Source organism: Apodemus sylvaticus, chromosome 7 (assembly GCF_947179515.1).
Source record: "Apodemus sylvaticus chromosome 7, mApoSyl1.1, whole genome shotgun sequence".
NCBI lineage: Eukaryota > Metazoa > Chordata > Mammalia > Rodentia > Muridae > Apodemus > Apodemus sylvaticus.
The window spans coordinates 48,901,666-48,916,331 of record NC_067478.1 but is presented as its reverse complement, the minus strand read 5'-3'; the positions used below and the strand labels follow the sequence as shown (position 1 = coordinate 48,916,331).

At 43.6% G+C, this 14,666-nt stretch overlaps 1 protein-coding gene and 1 non-coding gene across 3 annotated transcripts in view; both read right to left on the bottom strand.

Moving 5' to 3' along the window:
- Window positions 1-14,666, bottom strand: part of Filip1 (filamin A interacting protein 1) — a 157,118-nt gene that overhangs the window by 68,817 nt on the left and 73,635 nt on the right. The window lies entirely within an intron of this gene.
- Window positions 5,186-5,321, bottom strand: LOC127690379 (small nucleolar RNA SNORA17). Its single transcript, XR_007979096.1, has one exon. It is a non-coding gene; the product is annotated as a small nucleolar RNA SNORA17 (small nucleolar RNA).

Genomic DNA, 14,666 nt, shown 5'->3' with positions numbered 1-14,666 from the left:
TAACTGCAATGTTCAATCGTCATCCTCCATTTTCCTTGCTCCAGCATGACACTTTCAATCCTTCTCTCCTTGGTGAAAACTCAGACTTTGGGACCATGTACTAATTCCCTCCTGATGTCCTGAGCCACTCATTCCCAGTCTCCTGACTCGACCTCATCTCTCCATCATCCTATACCAGAATTCTCCTCTTACCTCCTCTCTGTGTCTAAATGTTTTCTTCATGACTTCACCCAGTTTCTCCTAAACCCACAAGCTTCTGTCTGGTTCCCTCAGATGCAAGTTCTTTATTCTTTCAGCCTTCTAACATCTGTGTGACCAAATAACTTTACTAATGCCCTTCAATTTTACTATATAGTGTGCTTTCAATTTTCCCCACAAACCTCTAACTGCTACGATAGCAATGTACAGGAGAGTAAAGCAGTGTGCTTTGACCTAAGATGAGTCCTAGAGGGATTAATTACTTTTGTAGGAAAGCTACAAGGAAGTGTTAATACCTGAAGTAAATTTTGAAAACAATTATTTTCATAGTCTGGGAGAGGGAGTATGATTTTGATCCTTATCAGAGCCATAAATGGAAGGATTGTTGTCTGACTAACAATTGTTATAAACTCCACACAATAAAAAAAAAAAATAAAATAAAAATGTTCCAAAAGCAAAACAAAAGTTGCACAGAGAAAACGTTTGACTTACTAACTAAAGAACTAACACCTATATAAAGAACACTTATTAATGCAAATCACCAAAATTCCAAATGAGCAGAGTAAACAGACTAGCCAAATAAATAGGAAGAATATTTGAAAAGATGCTCAACTTCATTCATAAGACAAGTGTAAATTAAAACTATGAGGAGACATCCACCCCATCTACCAATCTGGCAAAGGAAAGAAAACATCTAATTGATAAAGCAACAGGCAACATATTTTGTTGGCAAAGGAGTAAAAAAAAAATTATTCAAAGCAAATGAGCAAGAACTACACACTTAAATCCTTAGAGCCGTCAGCTCACTGTTAGAGGACTTAACCAACACAGACCAATTTGTGCACATGATAAGACAAACATATAATGTATAAATGTATCATTAATATGGTGACCTAAACTCATGTATATACACATAATAATAATAATAATAATAATAATAATAATAATAATAATAATAAATTTTAGGTAATCTCCACAGGACTATGGACTTAAAAATGTGCTCTCCTAATTGCTGATTCTGAGATGCAGGGGCAGAGGGGATGACACAAGGTCTGCTATAATTAGTACACATTGTTTCATGTTTCCCTTCAGGCCTTTGATCAGGAAATGTTTAACATCAGAGAAAGCATTTCTAGATATTAGCAGCTGCTGTCGGAAAAGGATGGTAGAAATCCCGAAGGCAAACACATGCATTGTTGGTGTATAGGTCTGGTCTACAGACAGAATTACACGTGAGCTGGAAAGTCCAGATGACAAATGTTCTTTTTGGAAAAAGAAAAAAATCCTTTTGGCTATTTTATATGTGTGCGTTCATGTATAGCATGTGCATGCAGAAGCCAGCAGAGGGAGATGGATCCCCCAAACTGTGGTGGCTTTGAGCCACTGGATGTGGGTGCTGGGAATCACACACCTGGGTCCTCTGTAAGAGCAGCAAGCCCCTTAATTTCTGAGCATTTCTCTAGCCCCACAACAGGCCTCTTAACTCAGAATTTATGCCCTTCCTTTTTATTATACACGAATATCCTGTTGGAATTATTTCAACTATTCTTGTCAGGGCCCTGCTTTTCCCCTTAAACGTTCACAAGTTGAATAAAAATATTTTCTGCTGCCAGCCACCGCATGAGTCACTTTGAATTGTTCACAGCTTCAAGACTGGTCTGTAACTGGTTGACATGGTACTTGTGAAGTTCAATTTTAATCCTAGATGGACCTGTTGGTCCTGCAAAGATACAAATATAATAGTGTATCCATTGGTCTTCCCTCGCCTGCCCTAGCTCCCAGAAAGGTCTCCTGCAGATCAACAGGAGGGGAAACAGGAGAGAATGCACTAAAGAATGCATGGTACCTTATCTACTGTCTTTGTGTAGTGATTTCCAAGAAAACAGAAGTAAGAGACATTAAAGACTAGTGCAGACATCCACACAGAACGTCCAGGTTTTACACATAGGTGACGCCAATGCAGCGGTACCATCAATTTAAACTTACTATACTCTAGACATCCTGGCCTGCATTTTTTTTTTCCTTTTTGATGGTGCATGGCTCAAAGCCAGGGTCTTACACTTGCTAAGTGCCTGGTCTACCACTGAGCTATATCCCTAGTCTATACATTTTATTCTGTTTTTTGTTTGTTTGTTTGTTTGTTTGTTTTCTAGACAGGATTTCTCCGTGTAGCCCTGGCTGTCCTGGAACTCACTTTGTAGACCAGGCTGGCCTCAAACTCAGAAATCCACCTGCCTCTGCCTCCCAAGTGCTGGGATTAAAGGCGTGTGCCACCACCGCCCGGCCTTATTCTGTTTTTAAAGTCAACAAATTTCGTTTTTTTTTTAAAGCTTTTTATTACAATTAAGAGACTACAGAATGCTTAGCCCTAAAGGGAGCGTATACACTCCAACCCCCCTCCCAAGACTCGGGGATCATCGCGAAAGAAGAGGCAAAGGGAGTGTAAGTGTCAAAGACTGCAAGGAGTCATTACCTTCCAGACGAGCAGAGCAGCCACACATGTGAATTCACAGTGATGTGAGAACATGTATGTAAGCCCAAGATAGAGCAAATCCCAGCAGGAAGAGGGGAGTTAGGCACGTGATCTCTCCCCGAGCTAGGATGCTATTGCCAGTTATTAGCTTCTGGGAGAAGAGACAGTTTCCTCTAAGTACACAGCCCTAGGTAAGTCTACCGCTTGCCAGTGGGTGACCACACATCCAAGAATATCTGGGCAGCACAAGGTGATCTTGATACAAAGGAGGGTAAATCATGGAAGAGTTGGGAAGCCTGAGTATAGTTAAGGCATATTGTATGAAACTCTCAAAGAACTAATAGTTCTTTGAAAGAAAAAAAATCATTACATGTGTGGGTCTGTGTGTTTGTGTGCTGAAAGTCAAACTCACGCTGTCAGGTTTGTCAACAAAGCTCTCTGCTGAGCCACCTCCAAGTCTGACGAATTTCACTTTTAACATTAAGTACTGACACATTGTAACCATATAAGTTAATAGACCTCACTGTGGCATTTCTGGACATGCACACAGCATGCTTTAGTCACACCTGCCTCTACCGACTCCTGCCCTCCTGATTTTCTAATTAGAAACATTTTATAGGACATAATGATGCAAACTAGAAAAATGGACCTGACAGAAACATACCTCTTACTTTTAATGTTTTAAATCACCAACTACAAACCAACACCAATGCACTGGTGATTAAAACTCCTGTTGCTGAGAAACAGGAAAAAAAAAAGCAGGATACAGTTGAGATACGGATGAAGGCTCTAGAGCCTCAGTTCAAAATATGAATTAGAAGACAAAATGTCAACCAGAGAATTGTTTTATAAGGAAACAATCCTGTTGCTAGATAAGGTACCCCTCTTCCCCTTATCCATGGGACAAGATCCTTTCCCTGTGCTTGCTTTTCAACTTGGACTGCCAGCACAACATTGATGTGTTGGTTTCTTTGGCATGCAACTTGGTGACTCAGTGTAATTTAAAATCATTAGCATTCACTATTTAGTAAATAGTAGAAACCTTTTTTTGAACTTTTTATTGGTTCTTCTTGAATTTCACATCAAGCCCCCTAATCCCACTCCCATCTCCCTCTCCTCTCATACCCATCCCCTACCTTTACACTTCCTCCCCAACAAAAGAGAGGGGGAAATCTGGTTGTGGAAGCTGTAGTGTGTCAGTGTGTTCCACAGTATACCCTTTTGTCTATACCTCTTTGCTTATAAATGTTCATTGCGATGAGTTGTTGGTTTGGTACGAGGCTTCTGGCTTCTGCTACACTATCAATATTGGAACCTCACTAGGACTCTTGGATATCCTGTTGCTGCCCTGTGTCGTAGAGATACTATAGTTTTGTATCTATACGACCGACCCCTTCATGTATTCTAGAGGTTGGGATGGGGCAATTCAAAGCCCTGAATCTGGGCCTGAGAGGTATCTTAGCTGGTTAGCTCACTAGCTCTCCTGTACCCAGAGCATCACACCACTGAAGGGAGCTCTCCTGCCCCTGCCATGGCTGGCCCATCCAGTGCCACTGCCAGCAAGGGGCAGAGGGATAAAGAGAGCTCTACCACTCTCATGACCTCGAGCCTGTCCTGTGCTGCCCAGTACAGGTGCAGGGCTGGGGTGTAGAGCCCGCTCTACCAAGTGCTGTAGTTGGTGAGGGGTAGGGCCCGTCTCAAGATCCCAGGGCCAGGTCTCCAGCCTGCCACAGGTGGTGAGGGGCAAGTGGGGAGAAGGGTATCTTTCCCTCATCCTTGTCACTCCACAGGAGACAAATTGCAGGGCCAGCTCTCCCTCGCTCATACCCTTGGGGTCAGCTCACCAACAACTCCTGCAACCAGGGCCGGTTCTACTGTACTTCCTGGGCAATGTGCAGGGCTGCTCTCCAGAGTACTGCAGCTGGCAAGAGGCTGGGTCAGCTCTCCTGTTCTCACGTCCCCAGGGCCAGCTCTAACACAAAGTCCAGGCGAGGGGTGGGACAATTCTGCACATCCCTAAAACATCAACATACTCCCGGGCAGCAGCTCAGACTAGGGACCTCTGCCTGATTTTTGGTGCTAACAGATACCTGCTATTGCACAGATATGGACTCAGAAGTGGACACCCTCCCCCCCATGGCAGCCCTGGCCAGAACCCCACTATGGTCTCAGAAGCATTATGCCCCTGCTTATGCATCATGGCACCAGTCAGGGATCATCTCAGGCCTGGTCTGTCTCCCCAGGCCTGTGCTGCACATGTCCAGGTTGTTTGTCTTGGGCTCACTCCTGCCTGGAGCCCCAGGGTCCCAGGTGGGATTCTTCTAGTCTCCGGCTCACTCCCACTGGGCCATGCAGACCCCAGACAGGATCTTCAGCTAGTCTCTGGCTTGTTCCATGCCCTGGGAGGCAGACAGGTCCTGCATGGTGGTGGACGAATGGTTGTCTCAGGCTAGCTCCCAGTCCAGGCTCCCTGGCACTGGACTGGTGGTCACCTCAGGCTTGCTTTTATCAGGGAATAGTAGATTACTAATCATTTAGATGTTTATATGTCAGAACACTGAGAGTAGACATAGCTTCTCTCCTCTCTGTCACCTACTGGCACACATGTGACACAGCAGTCACAGATGCAACACCTGTTGCGTAGGACAAAGTAGAAATTTTAAAAGGTGATTTTAAAAGAGAGTATGCTAGCCCAGTCTTTAGGGAACGATTGTGGACGAAGAGACCATGAGCTTTGGAGTCGATCAGACGTGCTGTACCTTACAAAGACATCCTCTTGGGGACGTCTGCTTAAGCGTCTAAGCCTGTCCACTCACTGGTGCAGAAGAGGGATGGTTAAGTGTGCAGATCCTACACCAGAGAGCAAGGGAGGGAGCAGAGTAGCAGGCAGCATGCATCCTCTGGTCCCTGAGTGTGGATGGGATGTGGTCAGCTGCTGCAGGCTCCTGCTCCCTTAAGGAGCCTTAATGGAGTGTGCCTTGAACTGTGAGCCACAACACGCCTTTCCCTACTTCAGTTGCCCCCTTTGGAGCGGATGTTTCACTACCATGTACAGCTCCTTAAATAGCTTTGCTTTTGTCAGTATTCTTTGGGGTTTGTTTATTTGTTTGTTTTTTTGTTTTTTGTTTTTTTGTTTTTATTTTGTTTTTGGTTTTTTTTTTTTTTGAGACAGGGTTTCTCTGTGTAGCCCTGGCTGTCCTGGCACTCACTCTGTAGACCAGGCTGGCCTTAAACTCAGAAATCCTCTGCCTCCCACAGTGCTGGGATTACAGGCGTGCGCCACCACCGCCTGGCGTCGGGATTTTTTTCTTTTCGTTTCATTTATGTGTTTGTGACAGCCTCACTGTATATTCCTGACTGTTCGATTCTGAGAGGGGAGTGAGACAGGAAGGGACAGTGTGGATGGAGAGCTCAGGCAGCCAATGAGCACAAGGAAAACAAACTCTTAGGAGACAGGCTTCATGGAAGAACAAAGGCTATTTAAATCTTTGGGGAGTGAGTAGGGGGTCTTTGGGAGAGTGTACAACATTGGCCAGAGCCAGGGGGCTGCAGATACCTCATATGTATACGTGGAATTTCAAATATTGCTGGACGTAACCTTAGAAGGAAAGGGAGTCCATCCTGTTTGCCAGGCTACAAGGCCTCCTTCAAGGGACAAAGGTCTGGACATGGGACTGTGTGGGCCAGGATATGCAGGACCAGGGCACGGCAGGCACGATCCTACACCTGCCCATCTCAGGATGAGATTTCAGGGGTTTGGACATGCCTTGACCCCACTGCTTGCTCCAGGACGGCCCTTCAAGGCTTCCATGGCTCCCTGGCCACTGTAGACTAGGTTCCTCTAGCCCTCTGCCTCCCAAGCCCTGCGATTCAAGGAGTAGTATGCCACCACACCCAGCTCAGTTGGGTGTTTTGTTTTTAATCACAGTAACAGGAAAGAAAACACAGCGCTGGGATCTGCAAATGCCTTCTGAATTTCTTCTCCTCCCTTGAATCCACGACACACCATGTTCTGCTCTGTACCCAGGACTCTAGTTCCTCTCTAGTCAGGACGTTCCCCTGGGCCCTAGGTTCAGTACCATCTAAGGGCCTGCCAAGGATGGATGTCTTGGCACCAGCCCTGTGCTACATACATGTGGCTACTTAAAAGTCAGATTAATTAGCAATTCAAACTGGAGAGGTGACTCAACGTGAGAGCACATACTGCTCTTCCGGAGGACCCGAGTTCAAGTCCCACAGTTGCCAGAGCAGCTTAGGCGCAGCTACATTAAGTCTAGCTTCAGGGCAGCCAACGCCCCCTTCTGGTCTCCACAGGAACTGTGTGCATGCGCACCAGCCCACACACAGACACGTGTATTCACACAGTATAAAAAATAAGACAACATGTTTTTTAAATTAGCATTAAACAAAAGTCAAAATACAACTTCTCAGCTTAATTAGCTCCATTACAAGTAACTACAAAGCAACATGTGTCAGGTGACTATCATACAGGCGGGGGCAAGTATAAAACATTCCTGTCTTCATCAGAAGTTCCAGAGTATATTGGGTCTAGCTCTCGCCTGAGCTGAAGTATGTAACAGGGCCCCAAACCTTGGCAAAACTGACTCCATGGTAGAAGTACCATTTAAGCTGTAAAACTCAGCACCACCATAGACAGCACCACCAGCCAAAACAAAGACCTAATCCATCAAAGTTCGCAGTTCCGGGAAAGTCTCTAAATGTCGCAGCTTTGCTTTTTTGACTTCTATAGTTCCCCTTCTGACAAATTGTTCTTGTTAACGGAAGTTTATCAACCAGAATATGTTTTTTATGCTTAAAAGCTCACCCTGAGAAGGGTTCACAGCTATACTAGAATCCCAAACATCAGTGTAGTTAGTAGCCAGCTGACTAATAAAGACCATTGGCTTAAATCCATATCCGAGCAGTCTTCTCTATTGGATACCCCACAACAGCACATCTGGGAGTGCAGATGTGTACTTGATGTCTCCCCTGGAAGCCATTCTAAAGTCAGGAGTCTGTTATGTTCCAAGTCTATTTAATATCTTCCTTCCAACACCTGCACATACCCTGATTTTACTTAAAATTAGCTCCATACAACAAACAAACACACACACACACACATACACATATTCAACACAATATTGGGGGATTTTTACATAGATAATTGGAATATTTGGATAGAGTTTGTTCATTGGAATGACTGAGATCATTGTCACTGATAAAATGGTGGGTCACAGAAGAAAGCAACTGTCTCCATCTTTAGCTGAGTCCCCTACAGAATGTTTTCTCCTGTCCAGATCCCACCAAACAAAAACATCTTCGCGAGATTTTCTTTATTAATATGTTTTTCCTCCACGCTTCACAATTAAACCAACATTCTGCCCTATACTGACAGTGGTTATATTGTCCTCACTGAAGACTCTGATCATATTAGGAACGCCGAATGTATTCTTCCACAAAGAGTGAAAAGCAGACAGAAGAGCTCCTTGTCGAAATGCAGATAATACCACCACAAGATTCTGAGGCTTTGTAGCCAACCAAAGGTCAGACATGGTCTTGGATTTTAATCAGAAGGCAGCCTGCCTTTCTGCCTCCTGAACCCAGCAGAGACATGCCCCTCTCAGCACACTGATCATGTCAGTGGGGTGAGATTTCCCTGGGTCCCTTGCTCAAGGTGACCTCAGCCTGAGATTCAAAAGATGAAGCAGGTTGAGAGCAGGTGAGTCATGGAGTTAAAGCCAGACAGGGGTAACTGAAACCCAGCACGTCAGAAGCACAGAGATTCTATAGGAGGCCACCATGTCTTGGGACAAAGGGAGCTCATTTAGGCAAAGCTATGGCCAAAGTTAAAGGTGATATATTGCATCCCTTCTAGATGAGCAACACTGTTGTGCCTGGCTGCTCTAAGTGATTCCATTGGCGTGGACTATCCTCGTCTACAGTGGAGTATGGCAGCTCCTTTTAAAGATGACAAAAATGGGGGCTGGAGAAATGGACAAGCAGCCACCAGCGCACAGCGCTGAAGGGGACCTAAATTAATTTCTCAACATCCTTGTGGCCTCAAGTGGCTCCCAGTGGCCTGAAACTCCAACTACACAGGACCCAAGGCCTCAAGCACCTGCACTCATACGCTTGCACACAAACACATACATGTAATTAAAGACTGCTCTCTCTCCCTCCAAAAAATTATCAAAACCAACAACAAACCAAGCAAGCAAGCAAACAACCAAAACAACCCTGGGACTATAGCATGTGTGGTTAAAAATATCATTACATTATTTATGACCATTGCCAGTAATGGAATAATAACATGATTTTGTATATGACGCTTATACTTTATATAATTCAAGTGTCCTGGAAGACATTAAAATATCATCAATCTTGGGCTGGAAAGGACAGCTCTCTTGGTAAAATTCTTTCATGAGCATAAACACACACGTGTGTGCACACATAACACACAGACAGTTATCCATGCATACACTACATACATACACTAAAAGTTGATCTTATAAATGCAACACGGGGTGTATAAATATTAGAACAATTTGAGACTATCGACAACCAATAGACTAACAATGATGACTAACTCCTTTTTAGTCCCTCTGTCCTTTAAGGTTTTTTTTTGTTGTTGTTGTTTGGTTTTTTGTTGTTGTTGTTGTTGGCAATACAACATAAGTCTATAAGACAAATGGAATGTGTATAGATAAGATTCTGATTCACACACAACAAAATCATGCAGGATTCCATAGCAGAACAGAGGCAAGTGTGGGGGAGTTATGGATTATAAAAGACTTAACAAAGAAAGTAAGCCTTTGGTGATCTCTAAATACATATAAACTGTTTTTTTTTTATAGTGCAGAATAATACACTTCAATTTCCCAAAAGTCCAAATTTTGTCTTGCAAGTGTTCTCATCATGAGTGAAAAGATAAGTTCCCCCTTGGGATGGTGATAGTGTTTGGGTTTGTATTGATAAGCGTGGATTAGCGCTGTAGAAGAGCATATAGCCTGCCTATTTGGATAGGAATGGCATTTGAAAGAACACTCGGAATGCCTTTTCCTAGCTAAGAATTAGATAGTTAACAGATTGTACCAACTAGCCTAAGCAATTCCAATTTCAATCTAATAACGTCTGGGGCCGTCACACAAACTTGTAAGCCACAGAATGACATAATCAAGATGAATACTTTGGCCAAAGTCATCTGTGCAGTCATCTGCTGGCCTGCTGGCCCCAGCTCTCATATTTGACCAATGATACAGACTTGTTCTCCGTTCCAAATCTGCCTTCATCCTGGGTTTCAACATGGGATGGAAGGCTTAGTCAACATCCTAACTTTACCTTCCCTTCATGCCAGTAACTCCAACTACCTTCACTGCTGCTTCCACTCAATACCCTATGTTGGTTACGTCAGCTTCACATCAAAGCCTGTGGGTGAAGAGGCTGATTGATCTCCAGTCTCTCCAGCCCTTTCTTGATCTTCCTCTGTTGGCCCGTTCATTCAGCCCTACAGTTCTTTCAGGCTGGCTGCTCCTCACCACACTCTGCTTCCTGTCCTTGTCTGTTCACTGTCGCCACTCAGACCTTTAACCCTCAATTCAACACCGTGAGCTGTGCCTCCCTTTTAAAAGGCCAGTTACAACTGCAGATGTATTGTCACTTTCTGTACATAAGTGGCCACATTATCCATGACAGTCTTCCTCTAACACACTGGTTCTCAACCTTCCGAATGCTGTGACCCTTTAATACAGTTCTTCATGTTGTCATTACCTTCAACATTGCTACTGTACGTGAACCTCCATAAATGCTTTTTGCTACTTCATAACTGTAATTTTGCTATCTTTATGAATTCTAATGTAAATATCTGATATGCAGGATATCTGATGTGTGACCCCTGTGAAAGGGTCATGACCCCCCCCCCCGGAGGCTGCCACCCACCAGTTGAGAACCAGTGGTCTTCTAACACCTGGCCCCCGCCTTGAGCAGTTATTCAAAGTGTGCTGGATCCTCTTCAGGACCACGGATTAGCTCACAGCACCTGCCTGTGGTCTGGACATCACTTTACTTGAATAAGAAAAGCAAGCCTGTCAGGGAGCTCTTTCAACTGTCTTCCCCTGAGATGTAAATCTTTCATTCTCTTGTCGCACAGAAGATGGAGGACTTTCCTCCATTTGAAGACCAGGATCCAGGTCAGCTCCCAAACTATGACTTTGATTCCTTTTCTTCTGTCTCCTCCAAGATTCTGTCACCAGCGAGCCTTCCCTGCCTGTGTTCTTGGCATTGCTCCTTTCTGGTTCTGTAACTCCCTAACCTATCCATAACATAAAGTCTTTTAATCACGGAAACCCTTCCCTGGCATGTTTTTCCTCTAGTTGCTATCCTTGCTCTGCTTTCCTCCCTCAAACTTAGGCAAGTCACTTTAGCCAAGTTTAGTGACGACGGTCACACTGACTTTAAAGGAAACCCACCTTCACACACCAGGGACTGAACAGAGGCCTAGACTTAACACTCGCGGGCCAAGTAACAAACCTTTGAAATTCTACCAAACTTCCCTATAGGATTTAGCATTCAAGACACACTGTTCCTCTCTTAAAGAAAGCTCAAAAGTAAAAAAACGTACTGTGGTGCTTTCAATTAAAGAGGTTAAGATGTGGTCTAACATGTTTTGCTGCTCAGCTAAAGAGGAAAGATTTTAGCCCCACCACCACAATGTGTAAGTGTGTATTTCAGAGTTAAATAACTCTTAACCAGTTTCTTCTAAATTCCTAGATTTCTGAGAGATACCACTCTATTTCTTTAACTTCCCCCTCACTGCCTCTCGTCACTGACAATGGGCTTAGAATCGAGGGGATCATTCTGGAAAGCATTTCCTATGATTCCGTTCATAAAGTCAAAGTCAGCTTCAGCCTTCCCAGTCAGAGTTCTTGTTGTCTGACTGACAGAGTCTCGGCTCTCTGACACTTCAGGCTGAGATAAGGAGGGTCATAAGTCAGAAACACCCTGAGCGTTTGCACCTCCCCAATAGCAATATTCCTCAAGTTCTGCAAGTCAGCCTCTAACCCTTAAGATCTAAGGATGAATGATCTGTCTTGGTGAGGAATGAGTGCGGAGAGCCAGCTCTCTCCAGTAGACACAGAGCAGAGAAGAGTTAGTGAACAATATTACAGAGAATGGCTAGTCTTCCAAAAGAGCAGAGCTAAAGTCCTTATGTATGTTTTGTTGTTTCTTAATCCATGTTTGTGATACATAACCTTCTGCCAGTTGCCAAAGGCTTGAGTTTTTCTCAGTGTGCCACTGACTGGATGACTTAGCCAGCAGAACTCAAAAGCCAATGGTAATCTGACACATTATCTAATTGTGTGTTATCTACTTTTCTCCTTATCTCTGTATACACAGGGAGAAATAATGAGATCCAATCTCATTATTGAGGGTGTTTCCCTGAAAATGTATTGAAATAGATATGCCAAGGGAACTTACAAAGTAAAAATGCTTTTTTGAGTGAAGAAAAATAATTTATCCATGTCCTGGCTTTGACTTACTTTATAAGAATGCTCTTTTTGCCAAGTCTTTTGTATGGTGTTTTTATGATGAGAGCACTGTTTCCTTTGAAGTTTTGTTGGTTGTAGTACAGCCAAGTTGACTGGATTCTTAAACGTGCTATTTCAGAATAAATACAAGGAGAAACGAATCATGGTACCCAAGCCGAGGTCTGGGTGTACAGTTTCATTACTTTCAATTCAGTCTGGGAAATATGTAACTAGTTTTTCACCCAGAGAGTAAAAAGAAAAAACGTGCTCCAATTTATTGGAAAACATGTGCTGCTGGAAACAGTCAAGAACTGTAGCAAGGGAAACCAGCCTAGAGCCCAACACCAGAACCTGGTGCTGAGACAGCAACTTACAACCACTGGAGTGCGGCAGCAAATATCTGAAGGATGCTCTCCTCTAACAGACCTCGTCTTAGTCCTTTGACCCCCATAAGCCCATTTTTCTGTATATCACCCCACTTCCTTTGATACTTCCTTTCCACCTCCACCTCTACCCCAAGGCCTCCTGGTTACAGCTTCATTGAACACCAGCCAGTGAGTATCGAATACAAAATCCCCAGATTTGCATAGTACCCAACATGTAGCATCTCCACTGGTCCCCACTTTTAATATTTGCAACACACCAAACCCTGGGCTCTGATCTCATTCTGTCCCCCTGATGAAAAGGAATTCTTCAGTCTTATTTTAAAAAAGTATCTTTCAACACAATGTCTGTGTGTACGTATGAATTGACATGGAGGAAATTCTGGAGATCAGGAGTAAATATAAAGATCCCGAAATTCAAATGTGAATTTTCCCCAGGGTGCAAGTGATAAGACAGGCAGAATGTTGGACTGTATGTGAGACAAGGGATTTAGATCTATAGCAACTGTGACTAGAGGGTTGACCGTCCTGGGACCCCGGGTCATTACTGTTTGTGATACAAAGGAGAAGGAGTAAGACATCTCTAGTTTGCATTACAGTCCCAATATTACAAAGAACCTTGGGAAGTCAGCCGTGGGGTAAGGGCACTGAACTCATACAGCCAGCTGATAGACTGTTGGCCAATGGAAATCTGAGAAACAACACACTAATTACTTCTTGAAGGTTGAGGTATCCTATAGTACTTCCCAAAGCACTTTTGTGTAGACATAAAGTGATTGTGCACTTTATGTAAAGACTGTCCTTTTACTATTCAAATGCTGATTCTCTATTGATCTATCTGGTTTGAATCCAGGACACAGCATTGTAATGTTTATGTCAAGAATCTCCTGTCTTGACTTCATATAATGCTCACCATTTATTCTCTACCTTGTCAATAAAATCTGGAAAATCCAATAACTAGGTTATAGAGAGTACAGAGTGGGACATCCAGGAGGAGAACGGATTCTAGGAGAGAGTGAAGCAGGGGAGATTCAGCCAGGAGGAAGGAGGAAGGAGACATCATGAGAGTTTGGCTGGAGCATGGAAGGCCCAAAATGCAAGTATTTTGGCTGGGAGGTAGCAAGATTAGAGGATTGGAATAGAAATATAATGCCTAGTCATTGTGCTTTTAAGTTGTAAATTGATCCTAGTCTCTCTGTGTCATTATTTGGGAACTAGCTAGGTTTAAGAAAAACTCCTGCATACATATTAAGAAAATGTCCTGCATACATATATAATATTATTGATTATTACACATTCCCTCCTCTTCTCCCAGCACCAGCCTTTCAGACAGAATTCTTTCCTTTCTCCTGTCTGGTCCGGTAAGTTAGCAGACTGCCGGCCCATTTTCATGAGCTCACTCACGTTTGCGAGTGTGACTAGGTTCCCACTATTAGCCACAATACCCCCTCCAATGTGATGGTGCTAAGAGAGGACAAAAGTCTACTACAAGAATGTGTCTAGTATCCAGATACAAGATCACTCTCCTCTTAAACAAATGGAACCTAGCAAAATGTCCATTTACAATTATCTTCATAACTGCCTTTGCATAGGTGTGTCTGATGGTTTGCTTGTGGTTTAAATCACCTTGGAACTCTGTGAAGTACTGGGCCCTTCATTTCGCCTTCCCTTCACTCCTCTCCCTAATGAATGACACTGTACACATTTTACCTCTTTTCTTTTTTATAATTGCCTAGGAATACATGTAAGGGAAGTTTCCATTATAAGGATCCATTACTCAAAGAGATAAATGGAAACACCTGTCTTTGGGACATCTGTTTACTTTCTTCATGTTCCCCAGAGTGTGAGTTTATCTTTTATATAGCAATATAGAATGACACATAGTACCACTATGCCCCTAAAAGCCACATGAGTGGCCTTACAGAGTCCACCATGATGCAACAGCCTTCTATAGAAGAGGAGTGTTCATAGAAGCCACAGATTCACTGTAGCCAGCATGGCTGAAATGAGGCAAGAAGATGGTGTTGGTCCCACAGGAGCACACACTCTCACTGTACTCAAGCATCAGGTACCACTGGGCACAGCCTG